The sequence below is a fragment of the Ursus arctos genome, unplaced genomic scaffold, assembly GCF_023065955.2.
Source record: "Ursus arctos isolate Adak ecotype North America unplaced genomic scaffold, UrsArc2.0 scaffold_1, whole genome shotgun sequence".
In the NCBI taxonomy this organism is placed as follows: Eukaryota; Metazoa; Chordata; class Mammalia; order Carnivora; family Ursidae; genus Ursus; species Ursus arctos.
The window spans coordinates 67330435-67355113 of NW_026622763.1; the positions used below are offsets into that span (position 1 = coordinate 67330435).

A 24679-nucleotide genomic window follows, 5' to 3' on the forward strand; every position below is an offset into this window, starting at 1 on the left:
GGTTAGTTCAACTGTGATAACCTGACCCAGCCACTAGGTGACTCCTATTGTCCAGGTACATTCTGACACTAGGGGTACATTTAAGAGGTGCAGGAAGTTAGGTAAGCATCAGGTGACTGTTCAGATGGAGCAGGAATGGCTCCCGAAGCATGGGACTGTAAAGAAAGTTGTCCCAATCTCAAGCCAAAATTGGGATTAGCCACACAATGTTAGAACTCAAAGACATCATTGAGAGAGCATCTCAGAGGCAAGCAATATTTACTTGTGAATTCAAGGAATACAAAAAAGTTTATAGGTTTCAGTTTCCCTCTTCCAAAATGAAAAGTTTTTTTAGGTCTCATGGAGAAATGTAAAATCTTAGAACTTACATCACCCAATTCATTGAATTGAAAAACATCAATGAGGAGTGATATTGCTTTCTAGACATGAAAATGTTAATATATAGGCATATTTATAAAGCCACTCTCTAAAGGCAGCTTTATAATTTTTCATCTTGAAGTGATACTTCAAGCTATATTGCAAAGGTAGGTAATGATTCCTGGATTGGGACTGATTATCACTGATGACTGTCATTTTACAAGTGGGAAAACTGAGGATGAGAAAGATCCAGAGATTTGCCCAAAGTCACGGTGCTGATGATATCTCTAGGCCTTCCACCAAGTCCTTTGACTTTCCAAATCCGGCACTACTTTAGGAAATTTAGGAGGGGGTCAGTGTAGAGTGGTTTGGAACTTGAGTGACTATTAGTTGCCTATAAAACGTTTTGTATTGGACAATTATTTTTACTTGATTGTGACACCAACTACTGTTAATTCATTTTTTAATAATTAAGTTAAAATTGATAAAGTGGGTTCTCCCTCTCCGTCTGCCTCTCCCCTCACTCATGCTCTCTCTCTCTCTCACTCTTTCTCGCAAATAAATAAATAAATAAATAAATAATTTAAAAAGTCTTTAAAAATTTGATAAAGTGTGTTTGGGTTTGTTAGGTTTTGACAGCCTTCATTCCAGTGGTCATGGGCTCAGAAGTCCTGTTTCTAGGGAAGGAAGCAGAATGGATCTTGAAGATAACCCGCTGTTTTTGCCACAACACACTTGGCTCTGTGTGGAAAGCTTTTATTTGCTTCTCTGCTTCGCAAACTCTAGTTCATCCCTATAGGTTTAGCTCAATTATCATCCTTCCTGCAAAGCCTTCTCTCTGTTTTCTCACTGGGTATTACAAATCCTTCTATCTTGACACTTTCTTGTTATTCATTTAGCCAGTTTTAAGTCCCTCCGTATGTCAGACATTATTCTGGGAACTGGGGATTTAGCAGTGACCAAAACAAAGTCCTTTCCTTTACAAAGCTTATCGCATCAGAATTTAGTATCCTTTGTACTCTAAGACTGTTTCAAATTGAGATAAGAAGGGCAATATTCAAACTTCAAGCAGTTTTATTCCCAACTAAACGTACAAATCTATTATCCAGGATTAATATAAAATAATTGGATAAGGCTTCAAAAGTACTTCATATTCTTTCCTATTAATCACAAAGGTAACATTTGTGATTTATAAATCATCTCTTTTACGGAGTCATGGACCTTGGAAGGACCTTGGGGATTATTTAATTAAACCACTTCAGTTCAGATGAGAAGTCTGAGAATGGAATCACAAGATTTTATTTGCTCAGGATTATGTTAATATCAGGGCTAGAAGTAGAATCCAAGAATATTGATTCTTATGCAGGTTCCTTTGATGTGTTGCATTTTGTGAAAAAGTATCACACTGAAAAATATAATTTAGTTACGTTTACAAAATCATCCTTTCCAGGGGCGCCTGGGTGGCACAGCGGTTGGGCGTCTGCCTTCGGCTCAGGGCGTGATTCCGGCCTTATGGGATCGGGTCCCACGTCAGGCTCCTCCCCTATGAGCCTGCTTCTTCCTCTCCCACTCCCCCTGCTTGTGTTCCCTCTCTCACTGGCTGTCTCTATCTCTGTCAAATAAATAAATAAAATCTTAAAAAAAAAAAATCATCCTTTCCAAAAATTATAGCATTAAGATTCAGGTAAAAAAAGTATTCCAAGGGGCGCCTGGGTGGCGCAGTCGTTGAGCATCTGCCTTCTGCTCAGGGCGTGATCCCGGCGTTCTGGGATCGAGCCCCATATCGGGCTCCTCTGCTGGGAGCCTGCTTCTTCCTCTCCCACTCCCCCTGCTTGTGTTCTCTCTCTTGCTGGCTGTCTCTCTCTCTCTGTCAAATAAATAAATAAATAAATAAAGTCTTAAAAAAAAAAAAAGTATTCCACGAATAGGGATATGTTAGTGTGTGTGTGATAGTGTTAAGGACATTTTTTAGTTCCAGTATGTGGGGGGAAAAAAGGGTATAAATAATTTGAATGTAAACATATTGGAGAATGGTAATACAGAGTTGTAAAATGTCAAGTTACATTGTAAGTGTGACAGATGACATATCACAATAAGGCGTACACAGCCCTTTCCTAAAATTTTATGGATTCCATTAGAGATCTTTATGTTAATTTGAGATCTGTGACAGTGCGCACACACACACTCAAAAACCTGGAAATAAATGTTTTAATTGAAAACTGATGTAAAAATAATGCCATTATGCACAGTTTTCAGCAACCACTGAACTCTAACACACATCCTTGCTCTTTGAACCTTCGTTCTCACACACCAACAGATGCAGTCTAAACACACGCCCCCACCTTCACACCTACGCATTCAGCCACTCACCTGTCCCTCACACACAGTTCTGACACATTAGTTCCATTTCCTTCATCTGTGGGAGGTAACACCAAGGAGAAATGAAAGTCAGGAGCACAGATGTATCATGTACAAATGTGCGTATTACACAAAGCCTGTGGAAAAAAGCTTTGAATGAAACAGCAATAATTTATTTCAGAATAATTAACTTCAGTAAAATCAGTGAATATATAGCCAGCGCCTTCAGCTTAAACTCATGAGACTAGAAAGGGAGACTGTGATTCAGAGTTTAATCCAATCCAATTTGATAACAATATATTTACACAAACACAATACGTTGATAATTTCCTGAGGAAAAGGGCTTAAAATAGTACTATTAAATTAGTTCTAATAGTCCTAAAAAGAAGAAAATAGTAGTTTTATTTCTTTTTTTGAGGTTTTTTGGGTTTTGCTTACATCTTCTTTTATTTTTTTATACTAAGTGTACTCTTTAATCCCCATCCCCTGTTTCCCTATACCCCCACCCACCTTCCCTCTGGTAACCATCAGTTTGTTCTTTATAGTCTAAGAGTCTGTGTCTTGGTTTGCCTCTTTCTCTCTCTCTTTTCTTTCCTTTGATCATTTGTTTTGTTTCTTAAATTCCACATATGCGTGAAATCATATTATATTTGTCTTTCTCTGACTGACTTATTTCCCTTAGCATAATACGCTCTAGCTCCATCCATGTTGTTGCAAATGGCAAGATTTCATTCTTTTTTATGGCCAAATAATATCTATATTTATCTATATCTATATCTATCTCCCATATCTTCTTTATCCCATTCATCAATTGATGGACACTTGTCTGCTTCCATAATTTGGCTATTATTAAGAATGCTGCTTAAACATAAGGGTGCATGTATCCCTTGGAATTGTTTTTATATTTTTTGGGTAACTACCCAATAGTGTGATTACTGGACCATAGAGTAGTTCTATTTTTAACTTTTTGAGGAACCTCGATACTGTTTTCCAGAGTGGCTGCACCAGTTTACAGTCCCACCAATAGTGTACCAGGGTTCCTTTCTCTCCACATCCTTGCTGACACCTGCTGTTTGATTTTTTTATTTTACCCATTCTGACAGGTATGAGGTGACAGCTTATTATAGTTTTGATTTGTATTTCCCTGGTGATGAGTGATGTTGAGCATCTTTTCTTGTGTATTTTGGCCATCTATCTTTAGATCTTCTTTGGAGAAATGTCTGTTCATGTCTTCTGCTCATTTTTGAATTGGATTATTTGTTTTTTGAATATTGAGTTGTATCAGTTATTTATATATTTTGGAGACAAACCCTTTTTGGATATATCATTTGCAAATATCTTCTCCCATTCAGTAAGTCTTTTAGTTTTGTTGGTTGTTTCCTTTGCTGTACGGAAGTTTTCTATTTTGATATAGTCCCAATAGTTTATTTTTGCTTTTATTTCCCTTGTCTCAGGAGGGAATATCTAGAAAAATGTTGCTACAGCCATGTCAGAGATTACTGCTTGTGCTATCTTCAAGGATTTTTATGGTTTCAGGTCTCACATTTTGGTATTTAATCCATTTTGAGTTTATTTTTGGGTATGGTGAAAGAAAGTGGTACAGTTTCATTCTTTTGTATGTTGCTGTCCAGTCTTCCCAACACCACTTGTTCAAGAGAGTTTTTCCCATTGTATATTCACTCTTCCTTGTTGAAGATTAATTGACCATGTAGCTGTGGATTTATTTTTGGATTTTCTGTTTTTTTTTAAAGATTTTATTTATTTATTCGACAGAGATAGAGACAGCCAGCGAGAGAGGGAACACAAGTAGGGGGAGTGGGAGAGGAAGAAGCAGGCTCATAGCAGAGCCTGATGTGGGACTCGATCCCGTAACGCCGGGATCACGCCCTGAGCCGAAGGCAGACGCTTAACCGCTGCCCCTGGATTTTCTGTTCTATTCTTTTGATTTATGTGTCTATTTTGTTTTAATTACTACCACTTTGTAATATAACTTGAAATCTGGAATTGTGATACTTCCAGTTTTTTCTTTTTCAAGATCGCTTTGGCTACTCGAGGTCTTTGGTGGTTCCATATAAATTTTAGGATTATTTAGTTCTAGTTCTGTGAAAGATGCTGTTGGTATTTTGATAGGGATTGCATTAAATCTGTAGATTGCTTTAGGTAGTAGAGACACTTCAACAATATTCTTTCTTCCAACCCATGGAATGTCTTTCCATTTCTTCGCATTGTCTTGATTTTTTTCATCAGTGCTTTGTAGTTTTCAGAGTACAAGTCTTTCACCTTTTGGATTAAGTTTATTCCTAGATATTTTATTGTATTTGGTGCAATTGGAAATGGAATTGTTTTCTTAATTTCACTTTCTGCTGCTTCATTATTAGCGTATAGGAATGCAACAGATTTCTGCACATTGATTTTGTATCCTGTGACTTTACCGAATTAATTTATCAGCTTTAGTGGTTCTTTTGGTGTAGTCTAGGGTTTTCTATACAGTATCATGTCACCTGCAAATAACGAGAGAGTTTTACTTCTTCCTTACCAATTGGATGCCTTTTATTTCTTTATTTTGTCTAATTGTTGTGGCTAGGACTTCCAGTAATATGTTCAATAAAAGTAGTGAGAGTGGACATGCTTGTCTTGTTCCTGACCTTAGGGAAAAAGCTCTCACTTTTTCACTATTGATGTCTGTGCGTTCTCCTGTAAGGCCTTTATTATGTTAAGGTAAACCTACTTTGCTGAGTGTTTTTATCATGAATGGATGTTATACTTTGTCAAATGCCTTTTCTGCATCTATTGAAATGATCATATGGTTTTTATCCTTTCTCTTATTGATATGACATATCACTTTGATTTGTGAATATTGAACCACTATTGCATCCCAGGAATAAATATCACTTGATATGGTATATGATTTTTTTAATATATTGTTGGATTCAGTTTGCTAATATTGACAATTTCTGCATATATAATAATGCGAGTTATTGGCATATATTTCTCTCTCTCTCTTTTTTTTTTTTTTTTGATGGTGTCTTTTTCTGGTTTTGGTATTAAGGTGATACTGGACTCATACAATGAACTTGGAAGTTTTCCCGACTCTTGTATTTTTGGGGGGGATAGTTTGAGAAGAATAGGTATTAACTCTTCTTTAAATGTTTGGTTGAATTCATCTATGAAGCTGTCTGGTCCTGAACTTTTGTTTTTGGGGAGTTTTTTGATTACTGATTCAATTGCATTGCTGTTAATTGGTTTGTCCAAATTTTCTTTTTCTTCTGCTTTAGTTTTGGTAATTTATATGTTTCTAGGAATTTATCCACTTCTTCTAAGTTGTCCAATATGTTGGCATATTTGTTTTCATGATTCTATTATAATTGTTTGTATTTCTGTGGTGTTGGTTGTTACTTCTCCTCTTTTATTTGTGATTTTGTTTATTTAGGTTCTCTCTCTCTCTCTTCTATTTGTGATAGGTCTGGTTAGAGGTATATCAATTTTGTTAATCTTTTCAAAAGACCAGTTCCTGTTTTCATTGATCTGTTCTATTGTGTTTTTTTAGTTTCTATATCATTTATTTCTGCTCTAATCTTTATTATTTCCTTCCTTCTGTTGGTTTTGGGTTTTGTTTGTTGTTCTTTTTCTAGCTCCTATAGGTGTAAAGTTAGGTTGTTTACTTGAGATTTTTCTTGCTTCTTGAGATAGGCCTGTATTGCTATAAACTTCCCTCTTAGAACCACTTTTGCTGTATTCCAAAGATATTGGGCCATTGTGTTTTCATTTTCATTTGTTTCCATGTAATTTTTTATTTCTTCTTTGACTTCTTGGTTGACCCAACATGTTATTTAACCTCTATTTATTTGTGGTCTTTCCAGATTTTTTCTTGTGGTTGATTTCTGGTTTTATAACACTATGGTTGGAAAAGATGCATCATATGACTTTGATTTTTAAAAACTTGTTGAAACTTGTTCTGTGACCTAATATGTAATGTATTCTGGAGAGTGTTCCATATGTACTTGAAAAGAATGTGTATTTTTCTGTTTTAGGATGGAATGTTCAGAATATTTCCGTTAAAACTATCTAGTCCAGTGTGTCATTCAAAGCCACTGTTTCCTTGTTAATTTTCTGTTTGGATGATCTGGCCGTCAATGTGAATGAGGTATTAAAGTCCCCTACTGTTATTGTATTACTATTGATTATTTTGTTTATGTTTGTTATTAATGTTTTATGTATTTGGGTGCTGCCAATGTTGGGTACATAAATATTTACAAATTGTTATATCCTCCTGTTGGATTGTCCCCTTTACTATTATATAGTGTCCTTCTTTGTCTCTTGTTACAGTCTTTGTTTTAAAGTTATTTTGTCCAATAAAAGTATTGTTACCCTGGTTTTCTTCTGACATCAATTTGCATGATAAATGTTTCTCTATCCCCTCACTTTCAATCTGTAGGTGTCTTTAGGTCTAAAATGAGCCTCCTGTAGGCAGCATATAGATGGGTTTTGTTTTTTTATCTACTCTGTCACTCACCTTACGTATTTTTCTTTTCCCTTTTCCTTTTCTTTTTCTTTTTTTTAGAAAGAGTACGAGCAGGGGTGAGAGGCAGAGGGAGAGGGAGAGAGAGAATCTTAAGCAGGCTCCATGCTCAGTTCATGGCCCAATGAGGGGCTTGATCTTATGATCCTGAGATCATGACCTGACTGAAATCGAGTGTGATGCTTAATTGACTGAGCCACTGAGGCTCCCCTGTCACCCTATGTCTTTTGATGGGAACATTTAATCCATTTATATTCAAAGCAATTACTAATAAGTATGTACTTATTGCCATTTTGTTACTCATTTTTGAGCTGTGTTTGTAGTTCTTCTCTTTTCTTTTCTTCTTTTGCTCTCTTCTTTCACAGTTAGTTGACAGACACTTAACCGACTGAGCCACCAAGGCATTTCAACTAAGTACAATCTTAAATGAATTCTAGAAAGCACCTATTTCTTTTAACTCATCTCATCTAAGTTTATTAGGTTGGAAGTATAAACTTGGAATTTATTTACTGTATTTTATTGTTAAAGGGTTACTTTTCTAAGAATGATTCACCCTCATTTGATCATTTCTCTATATGAAAGTTCTAAGGAATGTAGGAAGCATTATTTGAGCTAAGAATTATATTTTCAACTAAAGATATATAAAAGAATCTTAATTGATGAATTACAGTCTGTTCCATGTTGAGGAGAGCTGCCCTAAATCAAATATGACATATTTAGGCAATTAGATGTCCCAGAAAATCTGGGGCAGTCTAATTTTAGATATCTGGTGTTGTTACCAATCCTATAAAACATTTTTGAGCATGTATCACCAATATATGTATATTTATTTATATATCTATGTACTAATATGTATATGAACCAACATGTGCACATTATAAAACATACACTTAAAAAGAAAACATTTTAAAAGATTTTATGTATGTATATATATATGTATTTATTTATTTATTTTAGACAGAGGGAGAGAGAGAGAGCACTTGAGCAGGGGGAGGGGCAGAGGGAAAGGGAGAGAATCTCAAGCAGACTCTGCATTGAATGTGGAGCCTGCTCTGGGGCTCAATCTCATGACCCTGAGATCACAACCAGAGCTGAAACCAAGAGTCAGACACTTAACTGACTGAACCATCCAGGCACCCCCCCAAAAAGAAATTTTTAAAGGATGAGCTGAACTAATTACAAATACAAGTTTTAATACTCACTACTTACACCCTCCTAGGGCTCATGCACACACAACATGAAAATCATTGCCTAGTCAGTAATAGAGTCTAGGCTAGAAATCAGGTCTCCTGACTTATAGTTCAGTGGCCTTTCCCCTTAATTACATTGCCTTTCATTTTTCTAATGCCCCATGTAGCTAAAGTCTTGTTCTAGACAAGATGGAGTAGGTGCATCCCATTTTAAACCTCCTGCTAGTAACAATAACAATACCAAAAAACCCTGAACAAAATATACAAGCCATTTACCAGAAGATCTGAAAAGTGGGAAAAAAGTGAATTAGCTAGACATCTTGAGACTTGAGGAATGACCTGGTGGTGCATTTCCTGGGCTTTTTTCTTGCCCTCAATATATCTAGGTCTGTTTGCTAAAAATATTTGTAATCTGGAAACAAAAGTGGGCAGCGACAGAAAAGCAAAGAAACAAAAACAAACAAACAAAAACAGCAACAACATCAAATATACGAAAATCTTATTTCTCTAGCCAAAGGACTGGGAAAGGAGAAGCCCAATAGAACAGAAACTTCTTAACTGTATGTGGTAGGCAGAATTCTAAGATGTAGCCCCCAAGTTTCCTACCATTGAGTCCTTGCCCTACCTAGAACTGTGAATTTGATGGACATGACCTCTGGGGTTAGGCTATGTTTTATGGCATGGTGGACATTAAGATAAGGAGATTATCCAGGTGGTCCTGGCCTAATCACATAAGCCCTTTAAAAGTTAAAGAGTTTTCTTTGCCTGGTAGTAGAAGAGGAAGTCTGAGAAATTCAAAGCATGAGAAGCATTTGACATGAGGGTGGTTTTCTGTTGCTAAGATGGAGGAGTCCACATGGCAAAGATCTAAGAATGGCCTCTAGGAGCTGAGTGTGGTCCCCCGCTGCCAAGTAGCAAGACTCGGGGATCTTAGCCTTAAAACTGCAAGGAAATGAATTCTGCCAGCAATGTGAAAGAGGTGGAAGTGGATCTTTTCCTAGTTGAACCTCCAGGTGGGGATGTAGCTGGCCCACATCTTGATTTTAGCCTTATGAGACACTGAACTATGGGATTCTTAACTAAGGAAACCGTGAGATAATAAATTTTTGTTGTTTTAAACCAATAAGTTATTGGTAATTTCCTTGATCTTGAGCCAAAACCTATAAAGCCATGTACTCCCTCATCCCTACGGTGCTCCAGTAGTGGGGCTGGTTGGCAGAACTCTAACTAATTTCTGCTGTGTATTAGTTTCCTATTGCTGTTATAAAAAATTACCAAAAATTATTGGCTTAAAACAACACAAATTTATTATCTTACAGTGCTAGAGATCAGAAGGCCAAAATGGGTCTTACTGGGCTAAAATCAAGATGTCCATAGAGCTGCCCTCTTAATGAAAGACTTTCTGGAGGCTTTGGGGAGAATCCATTTCCTTGCCTTTCCAGCTTTTAGAGGCTGCCTGCATGCCTTGGCTTATGGCCCCTTCCTCTATCTTTAAAGCACATCACTCTAATCTCTATTTCCTTGACCACATATCCCCTCTTTTTTTGATCCTTTTGCCATGTTCTTATAAAGACACTTGTGATTACATTGGGCCCACCTTGAAATCTAGGCTAATCTTCCCATATCAAGATCCTTAACTTATACACATTTGCAAAGTCTCTTTTACCATGTAAGGTAACATATTCATAGGTTCTAAGGATTAAGGTGTAGACGATTTGTGTGTGTGTGTGTGTGTGTGTGTGTGTGTGTAGGGTCATTGTTCTGTCACCACAACGCCCTACAGAATAACATTCTAGAGGCTTTATAAACCAAATTGACATTTGAATCATAGCCCACAAAAGTGGGCTAGACCATACATTCTGAACATAAATAGGTTAAATACATGCTCAATTAGGATATCTCTTTTTTAGAGAGAGAGAAAGAGTGGGGTTGGGGGAGGGGCAGAGGGTGAGGGAAAGAGAGAATCCCAAGAGGCTCCATGCCCAGTGCAGAGGCCAACATGGGGCTTGATCCCATGACCCTGAGATCACGACCTGAGCTGAAATCAAGAGTTGGACGCCTAACCACCTGAACCACTCAGGCTCCCCTCAATTAGAATACCTAAATAGGAATCAGACTTTTATGATATCCAACTCACCAGGATATAGTACAAAATTGCTCACCCTATTAGGCAAATTTCAACTCCAATAAGAAAATATAATCAACAGATGTCAACACCAAGATGATGAAAATGTTGGAATTATCCGACAAAGATTTTAAAGCAGCTATTATAAAAACTGAAAAACAGAAAATCTTAGCAAAGATTTATAGAAGACATAAACATAAGCCAAATGGAAATTTTAGATTTTAAAAATATAATAACTGAAATAAAAAAATTCATTAGATGGATATTTTAATTGAACCTAGGATTTAATTTCTAAAAGTGACTAAATGATAACACTGACAGGTCAGTGCTACTGAAAGAAGAGTTTATTAAGAGGCATGCCACCATGCAAGGCTACATCAGGAAGTACGAGGGTCAGTCAGGAGGCAGGAGGAGCAAGAGGAAAGCACAGCCACAAGCCTTTATTTGGAAACCAATAGAAGGAATGGGTGAGGCAGGGTAGTCACGTTTGAACAAGTTTAGGATTGAATAGTTTGAATAATTTCAGTAGGCTTTGAGCTATGGTAGTGATACCTGGCCCCGTGTGATTTAGAGGAGAGGAAATATTGGTTTGGTGTGTGAAAGTTAGATAAAGAAGGTGGTTGGGGTACAGCTCTGGATTGGTAAGTTTGCATACAAAAAGCATGTGGTAGACAGAGTCATTTACTACTTCCAGGAATTAGTTAGTTCTGGGAGGGGCACTCTTTCCCTAGCCAGCAAGGCTTCCAAGATGTGAAAGCACCATAAATATAGAAAATAAAAACATATTTAAAATAATGAGTTCAATAGCAAAATTGGCAGACCAGCAGAGTCAGTGAACTTGAAGATAGAGCAGTAGAAATTATCAATATGAACAACAGATGAAAAAGGGATATTTTAAAAAATGAATGGATCCCTGGCACCTGTGGGATAATAACAGATGATTTAACATTCATGTTATCAAAGTTTCAGAAGAAAAAGAACACTAAGCTGAAAAATACTTGAAGAAATAATAGCTCAAACTTCTTAAATTTGGTGAGAGACATAAACCTACAGATTCAAGAAACTGAATGTACCTCCAAACAGAATGAACTTTTAAAAGTTCACACTCAGACATGTCACATTTAACCTCTGAAAAGCAAAGATGAAGGAAGATGAAGAAAAATTTTTGAAAGCTGCCAGAGCCAGAGAGAAACCATGCATTACTGATTGGGGAACAATGAGTCAAATTATAGCAGATTTCTCCTCAGAAACTTGAAGGACAGAAGAAAGAGGCAAACACTTTTTGAGTCCTGAAAGAAAAGCACTGTCAACTCAGAATTCTTTTTTTTTTTTTTAAGATTTTATTTATTTATGATAGAGCATGAGCAGTGGGAGGGGCAGAGGGAGAAGCAGACTTTCTGCTGAGCAGGGAGCCCAACGCAGGGCTCCATCCCAGGACCCTGGGATCATGACCTGAGCTGAAGGCAGATGCTTAACAGACTGAGCCCCCCAGGCGCCCCCCAGTATGCTTTATCCAGCAAAAAATATCCTTCAAGAAATAAGGTGAAGAAACACTAAGGGGATTTGTCACCAGCAGACTTGCTCTAAAAGAATGGCTAAAAAAAAAGCTATTCAGTTAGAAAGGAAATGACAATGAAAGGACTCTTGGAACATCATGAATGAAAAAAAAAGAGCAAAGGAATTATATAGATTGCATACTATAGAACATTCCTGAAGTGACAAAATTGTAGTAATGGAGAAGAGATCAGTGCTTGCAAGGGTTAGGGCCAGGAAAAGTGTGATTATTAAAGTGTAACAGAAGAAGTTTCTTTCTGATGATATGGTGATAGAACCGTTTTGGATTCTGCTTGTGGTGATGGTTACAGGAATTCATACATGTGGTAAGATTTCAAATTTTACCCTTGAAAAGAGTGTAATAAAGAAAGATTGGTGAAATCCAAATAAAATCTGTATCTGAATGAACAGCGTTGTACCACTGCGAATTTCCTGGTTTTGACATTTTACTATGGTTACAGGAAGTATTATCAATGGGGCAAGACTGGGTACACAGAAACTTTCTGTAATTTTTTTTTTTTTTTACAATTTGTCTTGACCAATTTCAAAATAAAATATTATAATAAAAATAGGACCTATTATAGTTTTTTTAATTTAATAATTGAGAAAGGTAGGATAAGAGCAGGTGAATTCAGAATTTGGAGAAAATCAGCTGAATTGGCAATTGCTGTAGGATAGATTTTGGTTGGTTCAGTGAGATCATTCTTTGCACACATCTCCACTTATCTATACACATACATGTGCATATGCACACTCACAGACACACACAAACACAATTATACTCACCTAGGTTTTAATATTTCCCTATTATCCTTCTACCATTCTCTTTCCAGCCATCTACCTTAGATTTTTCTGTGCTTAGCATTAGGAAAATTCTCTCAGGAGACCATCCCTCCTCCTGTTGGTGGTCTGACCCATTTAACTCTTCTCTGCACCCACTTCTGCTTCATCTCCTAACCTTTCTTGAAACACTTATAGCTCTTCTTGCCATAAAACTCTAGCCTCTATCTCTATCAAGTATGTTGCCAGCAGCCTAATAACATTGCAGCATTTACTGAGCTTTATTAGATAGGATGGAGTGAGAGGGCACAGGCCTGACTCAGAGGCCTGACTCATCACTAAGTGATGTCAGACAAAGGAGTCACCCTAGAGGTGCCACAGTCTCACCATCATATTCCTGAAGCCCATATGTCCTCTGGAGGGTAGAGGTTGGAGGAGAACTGCTCCATAAAAGTCTGAGGAAACCACGGCAGGTGAGTAGGAAGTTGGAGGAGAAGAAGGGAGTGGTGAGAAGTTAGCTCATTTAGGAGAATGTCATCCAGCTCACATCCTTTGATGACCATTCAGGCTTGGACTCAGAAAGGAGAAGGGAATTCAAGAGAACAGAAGGAACAGAAAATTTCTGATAGCCAAAGACTCTATTCCCATCTTGTTCTGAGGCTTGAGGGAAAGGAAGGGTCAAGGATGGTAGACCCAGTTCTGAGGCCACTGGGATGAGGGAATAGAGAGAGCTCAGTTGCTGTGGATGACTTTGTGGATCCAGTCTGTATAGTGGGAAACCCTGGTGTAGTAGCCAATATCACCTCTCAGAATACATCCTGCTGACCAAGATAGGATCCCATGGAGCTGATTCTGGCACAGGATTGGGGCAGCGGCTAATTCCTGTTAGGAAAAGGACAGATGGGTCAGGCAGGATAGCCAAAACAAAGATGACCTAGTACCTAGTGCCAAGTCCCTATCTGAGGGATCCAGAATAGAAAGACTTAGGTGATAAGGACTGGGAGAAATGTCTAGTGGACATCTTGAGCCCATCCCAGCATTCATTCTAGGCCACATCAGAGTTAGCCATGAAGAAATAAGAACACTCTGAGATGTTTCCGTGCTGGCATCTAAGTTCATTCATTATTGGAAGGACACATTCTTTCCTGGATCCCATTTACCTTTATATCTTCTTGAATGTAGAGACAGGGAATTAGATTGGTTGAGGGAGATACATGGATCCCAAAACAGTGTCCTAGGCCAAACTCAAATGGGGCAGAGGGAAAAGAGTTACCTTACATGTGTGTATGTTCTCCAGAGATGATCCCGCACAGAACATGTTCTCTGTGATTTTAACAGGAATTTGCCTTACAGGGGACTCTTGGCAGTCATCATTAGAGAACCAAAAGACAGTCTGGTTTATCTGGATATCAGGCTCTGGGTCTTTGCACACGAGTGTGTGTGCACGCATGCACGTGTGTGCGCGCGCGCACACACACACACACAGAAAGAGAGAGAGAGAAAAGGCTTTGTTTCTCTTTGATCCTTAACACGTTCATCTTCCTTTTTTCTCCTGTTCCCTCCCTCTTTTTGGTTATTAACCCTCCACCATCCAATGAAAGAAAAAGCCAAAATGAAAAGGAACCATAGAAGAAACATAATGAAATGAGAAAACCACAGTCTGGTCCCAGTGTTGTAAGCTGCATACCTTGGGCTTGTGTGCATGTGCTTTTGTTTGTGAATGCTTGTCTCTAAGTTTCTAATGAATAAGCCACACTCAGCATCACCAGTGGGATTACCTGCCAACCCCTTCTTCACCCAGACACCTTTTCACCTTCACCTGGGGGATGAATGAGGCAAGTACACTGGATTCCAGAGACCTCCAGCCATAAACAGTCATGTCACCAGTTTGGGCCTCATTTCCAAATGAATAAAACTAAAGGTTAAGATATTATAAGTTCTCAGGCTTCTTTGAATTCTCATGATCTATAATAATAATTATATGATAATCCTCTTTGAGTGGATACTAAAGGAGCCTTAGGGTCTGCCTTGAGGGTCACTCACCGGAATTCGTCCATTCCCAGCCCCAGCCAGAGACTGTGCACTTTTCCCCTCTTCTGTCATCTGTGGTATTGGGCAGAACCACCAGCTTCACCTGATCGTTGAGTTTTTGGGGATGACTCAGCTTGATAAGCATGAGGTCATGGTCAGCAGAATCCCGGGTAAAATCTGGGTGTTGGACAGTAAGCATGGGTCTTAAGTTTCCAACCTTGTTTTGGAAACTCTCTTTTGAAGTAGCAATGTTTATCTCAAGAAATCTGGAACAGGCCATGAAGGATTAGATATTATTCTATTGTTCACCTTGTATCCTTTCTTCCCCAACTTGCTTTGTGACTTTGCATGAATTCCTTCCATAACTTGCCAAGACCTCCATTTCCTTGTCTGACGAATGAGTAATTTCTACTGCAGTTCTATAACTCTTTGATCTGTACCACATTGTACATAAGCTTTTCTTCCCTATTGATTCATCCCCTAGTCCTCAGCCTCCCCAGTTCCCTCTGTCTACATCATCCCACACAGAAATCTAACTCATAACCACCTAGATCTATTTCCTGCCTCCTTCCAATCACTTCTCAGGCTTGAGATCCCCTGGGCAAGTTTCTTAAGGGGTGAGCCTCAGTAGCCCCTTAGCAATCTCAGTGACTAAGGGGGACTACCTCTCCCTCTAGGACCCCCATTACTCACGGCAAGAAGCAGTGGGCTGCAGTGAGAACCCACTGTTTGTGGATCAGGGTCCCCAAACAAGGCTCATATTCTGAGTTCAGGAAAACCAAAAAGGTGGGTACAGTTTTGATGTCCATCTGATTGAACTGCTGGGCTAATTTTACTTGTATTGGTGTCGGTTTTACATTTATTGTTGTTACTACTGTCAGGGGAAAGGAAGACAGAGTTTTAGAGATGGGCAGACATTCCAGAAGTTGGAAGTCTGAAACACTTTATGTGGTAGTGCTTTGAAATGGTCAATGTGTTATTGACATTTGAGGTGTTACTGAACCATTTCAGGGTCCTTCTGTTAATTTTCCCTTAGACTTCCCTCTGTATTTGTATCCTCCTTCTTTTTACTCCTTTTCTCCTTCCTTCCTTCTGCTTGATTCTTCTCTTTTCCTCAAGCTTCCTTCCTAGCTATATAGCAAAATCACATTATTTTGCCAACACCCACCATCCATTGTGCCAAGTCTTATTATCACAGTCTGAATCTTCTCTTGCACCCATGGAGCCAGAGAAAAATCAGTGGGCTCTAGATATCTCTGAGTGTGCTAGGAAACTTCCAATCACCAGGATCCTAAATTCTTATCTTTCTAACTAATATACTCTCCACCCATCTTATCTAGACCCATTTCCTACACTTTAGTCCAATATGACCTTTTCAAAGTTTTAAGCCAAAATAGGAACCTGCACTCACCAGTCACTGTCAGAATGTTGAAGATTAGAAAGAGGTGGTTCATGTCTGTGATCTCCATGCCCTCTTGCAGTAAGAAGACCTGGGAAGGGAGTGAACTACCAACGAGCTTGATCTTCTAGAAGCTTTGCGAAGGGAGAAATATCAAGGTTGGGTGGGGATATTTAAGGGAGCAAAGTGCTCTGAACCAAGGGAGGATGGCATTGAAGGGAAGAAGGACAATCAGACCCTATTTCTCTAGAGTGTCTGACCTCCCATTGTAGTCTGGGAAATTTTTCTAAGGTGAAATGCCTGACCACAGAGGGATGTCCTATAAGCCAAGAGCTATTAGCAAAGAGAAATCTCAACTGGCCAGTTGTGTCTGCCTTATTCCACTGTCTCCAGTAATATTTCAGCCCCGGTTCCCTTACATTTACTCACCTGTGTTCATTTAGTGTAGCTGATATTCACCTCTCTGTGTGACATTTACTAGCCCTCAACCTCAAAATAAACTCCCTCTTCTCTGAGCACCAGATCCCCCTCATCTAACAAACTGAGCCTTCCCCCATGTCACACTGACTCTTGCCTCAATGTCATACTGGCTCCACCCCATGGCATCCTCTCATGTCACAGTCCCCATACCATGTCATCCTCCCTCTAACCCCCAGATACCACTGACCCCTCCATGAAACTTTGCAAAGCCACGTGGAGACAGACAGGGTTCGGCATGGAGTTCCCTCAGAATGGAGTCAAAGGGATAATAAGTAGAATGTATTGGTTGGCTTTTGCTGGCAAATTTCCTCAAAACTTAGTGGCTTAAGATGGTAGTCAATTATTTGGTCACAATTCTGTAGGTTGCCAATTTGGGATGGTCTCAGCAGGGATCACTGATGCATCTGTGATCAGCTGACAGTCAATGGTCCCACACATATGTCCAGTGGTTGGCTTGTTGTTCCAGTTTCAGTTCCTCTATATTTTCACCAACACTTGGTGTGTTCAGTCTTTTAAAAACTTTTTTGAGATAACTAGGCCATGTGATCATTTATATGATGGTAGTTGTAAAGTTCCCAAGATCAGAAAAATGGTAAATACCAATGCCCAAATCTTCAAGCCTTTACATACGTCATATTTGCTAATGTCCCATAGGCCCAATCAGGTTGCATGGCCAATTCAGATTCACATGTAGAAAAGAGTCCACTACCTGATGGAAGATGTGTAAAATCATATTACAAGGGCACAGATAGAAAAAGGGGCATAGTTTTGGGCCATTTTTTCTTGCCATTTTATTGTGTAAATTTTCAAACATACAAAAAATTTAAAAGCCCTGTACTGTGAATACTGCCATGCCCACCACCTATTTTTGTTAACTAACACTTTACTATATTTGTGTTATTATATAGTTATCCTTCTATAGTTGTGGCTTTTGTTATAATCTACCACATTGAGGCAACCAGCCAGAGGAATCTGGCTTCCTCTCCCACCTCTCTGACAGCAACTCCTTTTCTCACAGCTGCCACCCTCACCATATAGCCCCTGAGGTGCTGTGATAGCTTTCAAACTGGCCTTCTTTGACAAGCTCTTTCTCGATACAATTTGCCAGGTTGTTTTTTTTTTTTTTTTCCCATTTGTTACGCTCTTGCTTAAAAGCTTGCAGTTGTTTCTAGTGCCCATTATTTCATGTCTAAACTCCTCTGTTTGGCTGCCAGTGCCCTCAGTAATCTGGTACTAACACATGACTCTGTAGGAATATGACATAATGGGCAGAGTCAGAGTTCATAGGCAAACTCAAAAGCAGCTTGTGTCCTTGAAAGATCTGTTGGTGAACTTCTTATCTCTCTCTAACCAACTCTAGTCCCTGTGGGTCCTAATGTCTTTTAAAATTGGCTATAATCTTTGGCTTTTAGCCCTCTTAGCTTGGTCCCACCTGGACATCTCCCATCAGCACCCTGTAGGCACCAATTTCTGCTCTGACCTGTATATCTTCTCCTTGTCAAAAATCCCTTGACTTTCATTCTTCTACAGTCATCTGTGTCCCTACTGGTGAGCAAGGATAGCTCCACCCCCTGACATTTGGTCAAACAGTGGCCTGTTTTGAATACATTCTTCTGATTGGCTGTGAGTCCTTAGCTATATTTCCTGGGTTCATACACAAGAAAGGATTCCATCCAACCTCTGATTTGACTATACCTCTCACTATACTTAAGAGTAAGAACTTTCTCTGCTCCCTATCTGTGCTAGGGCACCCACTGAGCTCCACTTGTTCAGACTGGGTTTTAAGAGCCCCTCAGATTCCAATTTGTGTTCACTGTCCCTCCCACCAAACTATTCCCAGGTGCATTATTTTTCTCTCTTCTCTACTATAGAGTTTTCACTCTGGGCCAGCTAGTTTCTTTGGTATTCTTCACATTAACCATTTTCCTACATGATTCTTTTCATAATTGGGGGCATCTACCTTACCTCACCCCTTATCAGGGAGTCTGCTCCTGACCATAACCCTTGCTAAGTGACTCAAACTTGGATGTCAAAGGGCTAGAATCTGGATCCTCAGAGACACTTCCTGGATCAATGTAGCTCTACTTCAATGCCCAAACCCAGTTCTGTCTGATCTGGGTCTGACACTTCCACACTCATAGCTCATCCTATCAGACCCTCACATGCTTCTGGATGATCTCAGACTTAAGACGTTTTATTTACCTGGTTCATGACCTTGACTTAAGAGCAGGATTTGTATCTGATTCAAATCTGTGTCTCCAGATCCTAAAATAATACCTGGCACTGCATAGGTTTTTTTAAAAAGATTTTATTTATTTATTGGTCAGAGAGAGAGAGAGCGCACAAGTAGGGGAGTGGCAGGCAGAGGGAGTAGCAGGGTCCCTAGTGAGCAAAGAGCCCAATGCAGGACTTGATCCCAGGACGCTGGGATCATGACCTGAACCGAAGGCAGATGCTTAACCAACTGAGCTACCCAGGCGTCCCTGCAGAGCAGATTTTATGCACACACACTCATGCATACACATATACTTTTTTTGGATGAATGAATGAATACTACCTATTTCCTGACTTAAAACTCCTAACAACCTGCCACATTGACCTGACCTCCAGAGAATGTAAGCTTGCCTTAGGTCACTTCCTTGTGAGTTAACGGGAATAGCACTTCCAGATTATGGTCTTTGATTCCAAGGATCTGGTACTAGACATTACTGGCACGAAATTTAATCTTTTTTTTTCTTTTAAAAGCTTAACTGAAGTATAATGATATACAATAAATTGCATATATTTAAAATGTGCAATTTGATAAATTAATGAACATATTCCCAAAAGATTCCTTATGCCCCTTTGTAATTCCTTCTCTTTCCCTCCAACCTACCACCCTATCACTAAGCAACCACTAATCTCTTTCTGTCACTATAGATTAATTTGTATTTTCTAGAATATTAGATAGAGTCATTACAGTAAGTTTTCTTTTTTGGTCTAGCTATTTTCACTCAGCATAATTAATTTGGATTCATACACATTGTTGTGTGACTCTAGAGTTCATTTATTTTCACTGCTGAGTAGTATTCTATTGTATTGACATACCAAAATTTGTTTACCTATTGATGGATATTTGGGTTGTTTGCAGTCTGGGATTATACAAACAGAGCTTCTGTGAATACTTTATATATGTGGGTCTTTATGTAGGTGCATATATGTATATATGTCTTTATGTAAACCTATGCTTCCTTTTCTCTGGGGTAAATAACTAAAGATGAAATGGCTGGATCATATATAGTAAGTGTACATTGAACTTTTAAAGAAGATTGTTTTCCAAGGTATTTTACATTTTTGGGGCCCCTGGTGGCACGGTTGGTTGAGCTTCCAACTTTTGGTTTTGGCTCAAGTCATGATCTCAGGGTTGTGAGATTGGGCCCCTCATTGGGCTTTGAGCTCAGCAAGGAGTCTGCTAAAATTTATCTCTCCCTCTCCCTCTGCCCCTCCCACTCTCTCTCTCTCTAAAGTGAATATATAAATCTTTTTTTAAAAAGTATTTTACATTCTCACCAGAAGTGTAAGAGTTCCAGTTCCTCTATATTTTCACCAACACTTGGTGTGTTCAGTCTTTTAAAAACTTTTTTAATTGAGATATAATTGACATATAACACTGTATTAATTTTAGGCATACAGTGTATTTGGTCTTTTTAATTTCAGCTATTCCCCTAACTGTGAAATAGTGTTTCAGCTTGGTTTTAATTTGCATTTCTCTATGACTAATGACGTTGAATATCTTTCCATGGGTGTATTTGCCATCCATATATCTTCTTTGATAAAGTGTCTGTTCAAGTCTTATGCCCATTTTTAAACTGGGTTGTTTCATTCTTTATAACTGAGATGTGAAGGGTTTTTAATATATTCTGGATAGGAGTTCTGCAATACTTCCAGTAGCTGGAGGAATGGACTCCTATAGGTCTATCCAGCAGACCTGTTTGTTCCCAAATTTTGAATCTTTCTCCTTCTAAGCTCCTGACTAAGCAGCTATACTATTCATCGCATGAGTCTTATACTTTTATTTCAGGCTACTTTTCTTTCCACACAATGTAGGTGATAAGATGTACCATCAAAGCTCTTCCCATCACTGCTGTCTTCTAGGGCCATGTTTGGATGGGGATTATAACATAGTGGTTCATTTCTGGCTTCACCACATACCGAGCTAATCCATTTGTGTATCAGGACATTTTTTTTTCTTTTCCATGAGCTGATCATAAGGGAACTTTGCCTCCTCCCCAAAAAATATGAGTGTAAGCTGAGAGACAGGCAATGGTGCTATAGTGGTGGATGAAACAGGAGTCTAAGCCATCTATAATGCAGCTTACTTGTCCTTTGATGTACCACTTCCACCTCACTATGGACTTCTGTTGGGCTCACATGACCTTATGACTTAGTGGATCTGACAGAACACACCTTGTAACAAACAGTTCTGGCTGCGTAGCCACTGGATGTCCCAAGATCAGGTGTTCTGTATCTACCAGGGCCTAGTAGCACATCAGGAACTATATTTTGAATGGTGTCTGCTACAGATGGTGTAACATTGTTCCAGAACTCTTAACATCTACATAATAATTCTTTTACTAGGGCTTGCTGGAAACTCCATAAAATGCCTTTTCCCATCACAGATACCTCTAACAGCATAGGTCTGCCAGGCAGTATGGCTAAGGTCTCTCATGAGGTTATAGGCAAGATGATGTCCAGGGCTACAGTCATGTGAAGGTTTGATTGGGGCTGGAGGATCTGCTTCTGAGATGGCTTATTCACATGGCTTTTGGCAGAAGGCCTCAGCTCCTTTTCACATAAATCTCTCTGAAAGAGCTGCTTCAGTGTCCTTATCATATGGTACCTGACCTCCCTCAAGTAAGTGATCCAAGAGAGAGCAAGGAATGAGGTTTTAATGTCTTAAAAGTCACATATCGTCACTTCTGCAATATCCTATTTGTTAGAAGTAAGTCACTAAGGCCAGCCCACACTCAAGGGGACAGGAATTAAGCTCCGTCTCTTGAAGGAAGAAATACAAAGAATTTGTGGGCATACTTCAAAACCACCGCATATGGTATCTTCAAATATTGTGGTGATATGCAGAACGTCCAGGCAGTCTAGGTTCCTTTGGGTTATATTATGACATAGAGCTAAGAATTAACCCTGGTCAAGACTGCAAATGTTTGTGTCATTCACATACTTCTGTTCCCTTCCCTTGATAGGAATAGAAATGAATGCATTTGCTAATCAATGTAAGGTACCTGAGGCCATATTAATCTGTTCCAGTAGAGATATTACATCTGGCATAGCAACTGCAATCAGGGCAACTGTTTGGTTTATTATTTCCCAGGATCTGACATTTTTGTAAGGGCAAGACTAGTGAATTAAATGGGGATAAATGAGGGCCATCACCCTGTATTCTTTAGGTCTTAAATTGTAGCACTAAACTCTGCTATTTCCCTGTTTTTTATTTACTATCATGTGAAAGGGCAAATCGATTTCAGATATTTTACTTTGTCTTCCCCACTAATACAGTTTTTATCCCACAGTACAAGAAATCAGTGTAGAGGTTCTGCCAGTTACCAAGTATTTCCATTCCAATTACACATCGGGATACCAGAGAAATTATTCTTTCTTACTTTTCTCCATGGCACTTATCACCATCTCTTAATAGTACTTATTAAGTATAACTTAATGTACTTAATTCATTTTAATATACTTAATATACTTATTCATTTTATTATCTGTCTCCCCAATGAATCTAATTTCCGTAACGACAGGCATTTTTTTCTTAAATTGATGTATTTCTAATGCCTACAAATTGCCTAACACATCCCAGAAACATAGTTCTAGCACATAGCAGGCATTCAGTAAATACTTGTTAAGTGAAAGAATAAATAGTGCCTGACTCTCAACATGAACTCATTGTTGTTATTGTTATAATGGCCCTAAGATTTTCCCATCTCTCCCAGCAAGTATGAATTCAAGTGTGAAACATTCACTATGGAGCAAATTAGGGAACAGTTTCTATAAGAAGATCAGCGATGACTGATGGCACCTCAGTGTCCCATGAAACAGTATATGTGTTGCTGTTTGGCTGAGAGATGGAAAGCAGACCATGAGGGGAACCAGTCCAGGGTCCTTGGCACTTTCCATCTCTCTCCTTCCCTAATGTGAATTGAAGTACATATATTTAATCGCTCATATTTTCCAGTGGTAATTATTGTTTTTTTAGCCACCTAAAATGGAATTTCTTGTTTTTAAAGCATTGAGCCATAAAATACTTAAATACTTTCAGACTTTCTCATGAAAAATGGAAAGATATGGCTATTGCCCTATTTACTGGTGCTTAGAAGTAGATCCTCATTTCAAAGGAGGCATGTGCTTTTCTATTTTATCACAGTCCTCATCACTCTTCATTGCCTCTTTCACATGAAGGCTAAATGACAGTTGTCAGTCACCAATGTATGAATCAGACCATTTTTTCTTAAAGTGAAGAAAAAGTGATATTGTTTTTATAACCGAGTCCATACAAAAATTGGGAAGAATAAAATGTAAAGAGAGAGAAATATACATTTCAAGAAAAATGAGAATAGTGTTTTGGGGAGGTAAGACAGAACAAAGATCATTCCTAAGCATTTAATATGTAATATGCAAACAAAGTATGACTAGGTACATAGAGTTCAATTCAAGATATAAGGATTTGAGTTTGTAACCCTTCCTCTAATCCAATAAAGAGGAATACATGGTATAATCTACCTACTGTATGATTTGCAAGGTACTTGTTTCTTTTTCTTTTTTTTTTTTTTTTAATCTGTAATTCACAATATCATGCATGGCAATTTTAGGTGGTTTTTTTTTTTCATATTGACATCTTACCCCCAAGATATATAATGTGCTACTTCAACTCCCAAGTTTTTCCCTTTAGGAATGGAAATAAAAAGAGACTCATTGCTAATTCATATGCTTCATCACTGTTGCTTCCTTATTTACATAAAAGTTTTGTAATTCTAGCTGAAGAACAATTTAATTAAAATCTTAACTAAGCACCCTCATTCTCTTCAATTTCGATATGAGGAAGGGTAATTTATTCTTCTAGTTGCTTTAGTTTGGTTTTAGGATCCAATAACAGTAATTACAACAGTAAAAGTAAAATTGCATATTGTAATTTGAATTCTGGGGTGTCCTTAGCTAGCAAGTACACATGATGACTAAACCAAGTAACAACATCAAGGATCATCATCTGGATGTTTCTTAAAAGGTCAAAAACAAATCCATCACAACCCAGCCATTAAGCTAAGCTTAAATGGTAGGGTCTTGGTGCGTATTTGTCAAAATCTCATAAGGAAACAAGAGTGTTCTCATATTTATCTTAATATGTCTTTCTGGGGCGCCTGGGTAGTGCAGTCGTTAAAGCGTCTGCCTTCAGCTCAGGGCGTGATCCTGGCGTTCCGGGATCGAGTCCCACATCAGGCTCCTCCGTTGGGAGCCTGCTTCTTCCTCTCCCACTCCCCCTGCTGTGTTCCCTCTCTCGCTGGCTGTCTCTCTGTCACATAAATAAATAAAATCTTAAAAAAAAAAATGTCTTTCTCCCTTTACCACCTTTCCCATCTTCATTCAAGCCAGTTATAAAAATAAGGCAGTTATTGAGCCCAATATTCACTGATAGCCAAGCAGGAAGCTTTTGGGTGTGAACCAGATTGGGGATGACTCACTGAAAACCAAATGTTTGTATGGAAAGCTCCCCCTAAAATGGCACAAAAGCAAATATTTATAAACATGTTAAAAAAGCATTTTGGAACTCTTGGGAGGAGGGGTTAAAATATCGCCACCCATTACTAATTACACCACTTTGATAAAACATCGCTCTG

General features: G+C 38.6%; 1 protein-coding gene across 1 annotated transcript in view; it reads right to left on the reverse strand.

Annotated features, from left to right (window-relative positions):
* Window positions 1-24679, reverse strand: part of NEMP2 (nuclear envelope integral membrane protein 2) — a 336857-nt gene that overhangs the window by 196552 nt on the left and 115626 nt on the right. The window lies entirely within an intron of this gene.